Source organism: Apodemus sylvaticus, chromosome 20, assembly GCF_947179515.1.
Source record: "Apodemus sylvaticus chromosome 20, mApoSyl1.1, whole genome shotgun sequence".
Classification (NCBI taxonomy): domain Eukaryota; kingdom Metazoa; phylum Chordata; class Mammalia; order Rodentia; family Muridae; genus Apodemus; species Apodemus sylvaticus.
The window spans coordinates 7,911,266-7,917,265 of record NC_067491.1 but is presented as its reverse complement, the minus strand read 5'-3'; positions in this window follow the sequence as shown (position 1 = coordinate 7,917,265).

Here is a 6,000-nt window from a genome sequence, read left to right as displayed (position 1 = left end):
GTAAATCTATTCATTTAAATTTTCCATTAAAGAGGTCCATATAGACATCTCTCCTAATGTTTCAGCAACCACTGACTGACATTTGCTACCTCCATTATTTCATTAAGTGAAAGACTATTTATCATTGGCCAATGATCGTTTAACATTAGCTTACTTCAAAAAAAAAAAAACTGGGTTGATTTCTAAGGACTATGAGCATGGGTAAACACTATAGCTTTAATTACTAGCAGACTTCACAGCCCTACATTAGTGGATTTTTTTCTTTTGTTAATATAATGGAGTTTGAGTTACTTTTTAATGACCTTACACAATCATCTCTTCCCATTAGAGAGCAGGAGCCTTTGTTGTAGTTCTTTATGCATTCATAATGCAATCTGTGCTTTGAAAGTAATTTATATTTTGCCTTTCATTATCTAGTTATGCTATTGTAAGTCTTTCGTGCGGGAGGAAAAAAAATGGAACTAGATAAGCCAACAAATCAGAGAGTAGCTTGCATTTCAGTTGAGGTGCATGCCAAAATTAAAATGAGAGCAACATTGCAGAATAACTTCCAATTGGTGATAATTTGCAAACAAAATGATGCATATTTCTATCATTAAGTTAATAATGGAATTTCAGACATTCTCTTAGATGGGAACACAGGAATCATGATCTGAATGGGAGAACTTAGTGTTCAAAGCAGAAGATCATGTGAGGCAGAAAAAGTTCCAAGAGCTAAAGAAGTGAGTTTTAGTTTTGAACACTTGGGGAAAGGCCACGGTAGCAGCTACAGAACATATCGAAGAATGAAATTCCCTATCATGTAAGAAGGCAATGCCTATTTTACAGTGGAGTTAATGATCAGGAATCTAGGTTTCATTTGATTTTTCTTCAAAAGCATTTGTGTGATGTAAGACATGGTAACACGGAACTGACTTTGTGTGTGGTTAAGACATCAAGGCAAGGCTGGGAATTTAGCTCAGTGCTAGGGAATGCCACAGCATTGACAAGGCCAGGGCTCCCCATAAACGCGATCCGAGAGAGGAAGAGCAGTAAGAACTATGATGACCAACTAAGAAGACATTTGTTTTCTGTTGCTGTGATAAAACACCAACAAAAAGCAACTTGGGGGAGGAAAGGTTTTATTAGGTTTCAAGGTGATCAAATATGATCCTGAGAAGCAAAAGCAAAACCTTGCGGTATGAACCTGGAGAAAAGAAATGAATCAGAGACAATGAAGGGATGCATTTACTAGCTTACTTCTCCTTGTTTACCCAGCTAGTTAATACTTTCATATGCTCATGTCCACCTGCCTACAGAAGGCACAGCCCATTGTCATGGGACCCACCTACACATCTTAGCAATTACAAAAATACCTCACATAAATGTGCACAGGTCAATCTGATGGAGTCAGTTCCTCGACTGAGGTACCCTGTACACAAGCGTCTTGCTTATGTCAAGTTGAAACCAGGGCAAGTATTTACACAAGCAACTGAGTGAGGTCTGTTCCATTAACTAGAAAGGATTAAACTAGGTCAAATGGCCTTGTAGGGACTTGGTTCGCCCTGATAACATTGCTATTTCCATGATACTAAAAACTGAGCTCTCAGTAGGTCATTAGATATTTCCACTGGAATCCTGAAACTTAAGGGAGAGGTCATCCATTAAGACAAATTTTGGGTTCATCATGGGGGAATTTGAATATAAAACAATACCTAGAAAGATATTATGGTAAAAAACAGCAAGCAATAAATTTCCAAACCTGGCAAAATACAACGCTGGAGGAAACACACCAAGGAACTGTTGGAAGAGACTATTGGTAAAACCACAAATTGGTAAACTGAGATCATAAAACTGATGGAGAATATGACAGATGAGGCTAGTGATGTCTACAAGGAACACTTTATTGGGGAAAGGCTTCTAAAACATCACTATTTAAAGTCATTCATAAATATACTGAGAAAAATGATGTTTTGGGATAGTCCAGATAATAGAAAGATCGGTGAGCAGTGTGGTTATTGAGCATGAGGTAAAAGCCTACAGAGCTGAAGAGCCTCTTTCCAGCACTCTGAGCAAAGGCTTGACCTTTGTAGCATTTAGTCTGCACTGGCCTCAGATAATGATGCAAAATGACACACACATGGAAAGCTGTAGGCTCATTGATTGATATCGCCATTCTGTAGTGTTATCATCTACAAAATGGGCATGATGCTACATGACTGAGTAATGTTTGTTTATGTACTTCAAGATTGGTGTGTGTGTGTGTGTGTGTGTGTGTGTGTGTGTGTGTGTGTGTGTGTGTGTTGTATGTACATTGTATATATATTGACCTGGGTAGTTTTATGTTGTTTGACCCAAGATAGAACCATTTGGAAAGAAGAGACCTTCACGAAAAATGTCTTTATAGAATGTGCCTATAGGCTAGTCTGCAAGGTATTTTCCTGATTGATGTGGAGAGCCCAGGTCACAGTGGGTGGCACCAGCCATGGGATGGAGGTCCTGGGTGCTATAAGAAAGATAGGATGTGAAAAGCCATGGGAACAGGCAGCATTCCTCCATAGCTTCTCCTTTAGCCCCTGCCTTGAGTTCCTGTCTTGACTTCCTTCACTGATGCAATAACCTGAGAGTTGTAAGTTGAAATAATCTCTTTCCTCCCCAAGTTATTCATAGTCATGGTGTTTCATCACAGTACAGAAACTCTAAGTTGTACATAAATGTATATGGTATTTATATGACTGTGTTTTGTGTACATATGTATATGTATGCTTATGTGTAAACATGTAATATGTATATGTATATGTGGCAAGCATACATGTTTATGTATTTATATATATGTGGTGTGTATATAGGCTTATATGTATATATATGATATATATATGCTTATGTGTGTTTGTGTGAGGTGTATATATATATGCTTATGTATGTATCTATATATGTTTATGTGTGTCTGTGTGTGGTATAAATATGTTGTATGGTGTGTTTATTTGCTTCTGGGTATATGTGTGTGATGCATATATATGCTTATGGGTGTATATATGTCATATGTATATATGCTTATGTGTGTGTGTATGGTGTGTATATATGCATGTGTGATGTGTATGGTATGAATATATGCTTATGTGTGTATGTGTATGGTGTGAATATATGATTATGTATATGTGCGTATGGTGTGAATATATGCCTATGTGTGTATGTGTATGTGAGAGGCTTACACTGGAGGTACTCACTGATTTTTATTTCTACTTACACTATAGTCTTCTTTCTTAAAAGCCCCACAATGATTGTTACAAGAATCTTTTCAAGAGCTGTTTTTAAAGTCTTTGTAAGGAAGAGAGATCTGTACTTAAATGTAGAGAATCACAAGTCAGACAGTCCTAAATAAATGGTTTCATTTTTCAGATACTATCATGGCTGAGAAAAGAAGAGATGGGAAAATGGAAGATCTTGGTAAAGTGTAAAAATTGACAAATTCCAGGTGGGTAAATCCTGGAGCAGAGTGACTGCACTAAATCATATTTTCCTATATCCTTGATACTTGCTAAGCGAGTAGACCATAAATATTTTAACCTCATGTACAGAAACTATGAAACAACAGATGTATTGTAGAAATCATTTAAAAGGGAATTTGCATATATCAAATTATGATATCTTACAACTTTAATATGTACTGGTTCAATTCATATTCACCAATAATTCCTCCATAAAGCTGGGAGAATATATTTATATTGTTTAGCCACAAGTACCCAGAGACCATCATTTGCTTATGTGCGTAGAGACTGAGCAGAGAGAAACTTGGTTAGATTTCTGCTGACTTTTTCAACATTCTTTTATTATAAAACCTTCTAAGACAATGAATTTCCAATTTCCTACATATCCTCATGGATTCTATTTCCCATCTGTATGTTAATGTTACATGTTTAATACATGAATTAAGTATGGACTTTAAAGGCACAATACAGTCAAGAATTTCAACTGATTTTATTTGCATTTATTAATTACACATAATAATTGGTTTCATTATGACACTGTCAAACAAACAAACAGTGTATTTCAAAAACCTTAAAGAAATAATTACAAAGATTGCTAGGACCCTTTCATAGACTCTAGTTGCTTCCAATATTTCAAGGTTATTCTTTAAACATCTTTCAAGATATAATTGGCATCCATCTTCAAGTCCTGGCCATCATAGCCTCCAAGTTACATGTACCCAGTAGTTAATTATCTTAAGAAATAACAAGGGCCTAGGATGCAGCTCAAAACTGTCAAAAGCCACTGTCCTCAGATAGATCACACCTGCTGCAAGACTGTGGTGAAGACTGTGATGAAGACTGTGGATCTTCATCCACAGTCTCTGTGTAAAGAAAGTGACTTTATCAGGCCTTCTCAAGACTATGCAAGGAGATTTTCTTTTAAAATTAGGTGCATCAGTGTGTAGCTTTCATACAGCAGTACGCAGTAAGACAGCAAAGTCTTTCAGTCTCAAGCCAGACTTAGAATCTCTAAAAATCCACCAGAACTTTACCATGAACAGACCTGGAATAATAGACCAGAGCCTACATTTACTGAAACACTGAGACTAGTAAACCCAGTTCAGTGGCCACCCATCAAGTTCAGATAACCAACCAAGTCTACAACAAAGGACATGGCCACCTTTCTCAGACACAAAGTTGCATCTGGTACATGATCTCAAGGAAATAAATAAATCACTGTGTACCATCCCAGAAATACCATGAAGAAGATGTGGCAAGATTATAATTCATAGAGCCAGGCTGAAGCATGCTCTCTGGTTATTAAATGATGACCAAGAATGAGGGGTTGCAGACAGATGCTGCATGCTAAATGCTGCAGCAAAGTGTACAACAGAGCGGATGGGGAGGCATACTGGGAAGCTGGCACATTTGTAGGACAATTCCCTCAATTCTAGACACCTTAAAAGGTTGGTACCCGCAGGACATGAGAATGTGCTAGAAACTCTTGGATCTCAAAGCATCTGGAATGAATCCAAACTCTGAACGTGGAGGTGAGGTCAGCAATCTGGGTTTCGACAGGGTCTCTAAGGGATTCCCACATCCCATTTTTGAATGAGGACTATGGGTGTATCTAAAACATTCCAGTTCACATGGCAACGTGACACCTTCTTAGAAAATCCTGTACTTTCTCATATATTCAGTATATGTAGGGTAATGACGTTATCCTAGAGGAAAAACAAACCGAAAATCTATGACAGGCAGATAGAAAAAGCATTGGTCTCAGTGTTTAAGCTTTTACATACGCCGTCAGTGCTGCGGCAGGCAAAGGTTGTCCTGTAGCAGATGTCACCACCACACACAGCTGCAGGGTCAGTTGGAACATCCTCACTGGGGAAAAAAAACTGGGCAAATAGTCCTTTCACTGTAATTCTTGGTTCACATCTAAAGAAAACCAGCCACAGGTTTTCTTTGTTTTGAAAAGTCCTATTGACTATGAAATGCTGCAAATATATAAAACAAGAGGCTAGGCTAATTTTTTATGAAAGGTCTGCATTAGGACACACTGTCAGGCGGGAGGCTTGTTGCTAGTAAAGGGGGATTTCTGAAGGAGATGGATGTTTCCAAAACTCAGGTCCGTGACACAGTACTTGCCTAATGGCCTTTGGAATTACTGCTAGGAATATACTGAAGAGCAGCCAAAGAGAGAAACCTGTGACAAACGATCAATTCAAGCAAAGTATATTCCAGGTTAGAGCTCCTGAAATGTTTATCCCGGCCCCAAACCTTGCCTGCTATCAGCTTTGGCTGCAGTTCCGTTTCCCTAGCCCATCGTCAATGTGTGGCTGTGTTCCTGGACTCAGCTTAGACCAAGAGGAAGCAGAGCCAAGCTCACCCATCCAATCAGCAGCTGTCTGCTTATCTGACCAGAACAGCTCCCGGGGGTAAAGTTCCTCTCCCTGAGATAAGCAATCCCTTCCATTCTGGGAAACAAATTGGCTATGGAAAGGTAGTGTGTGTGGAGCAAGATTACCAGGGAAATAGAAAGAGGAGC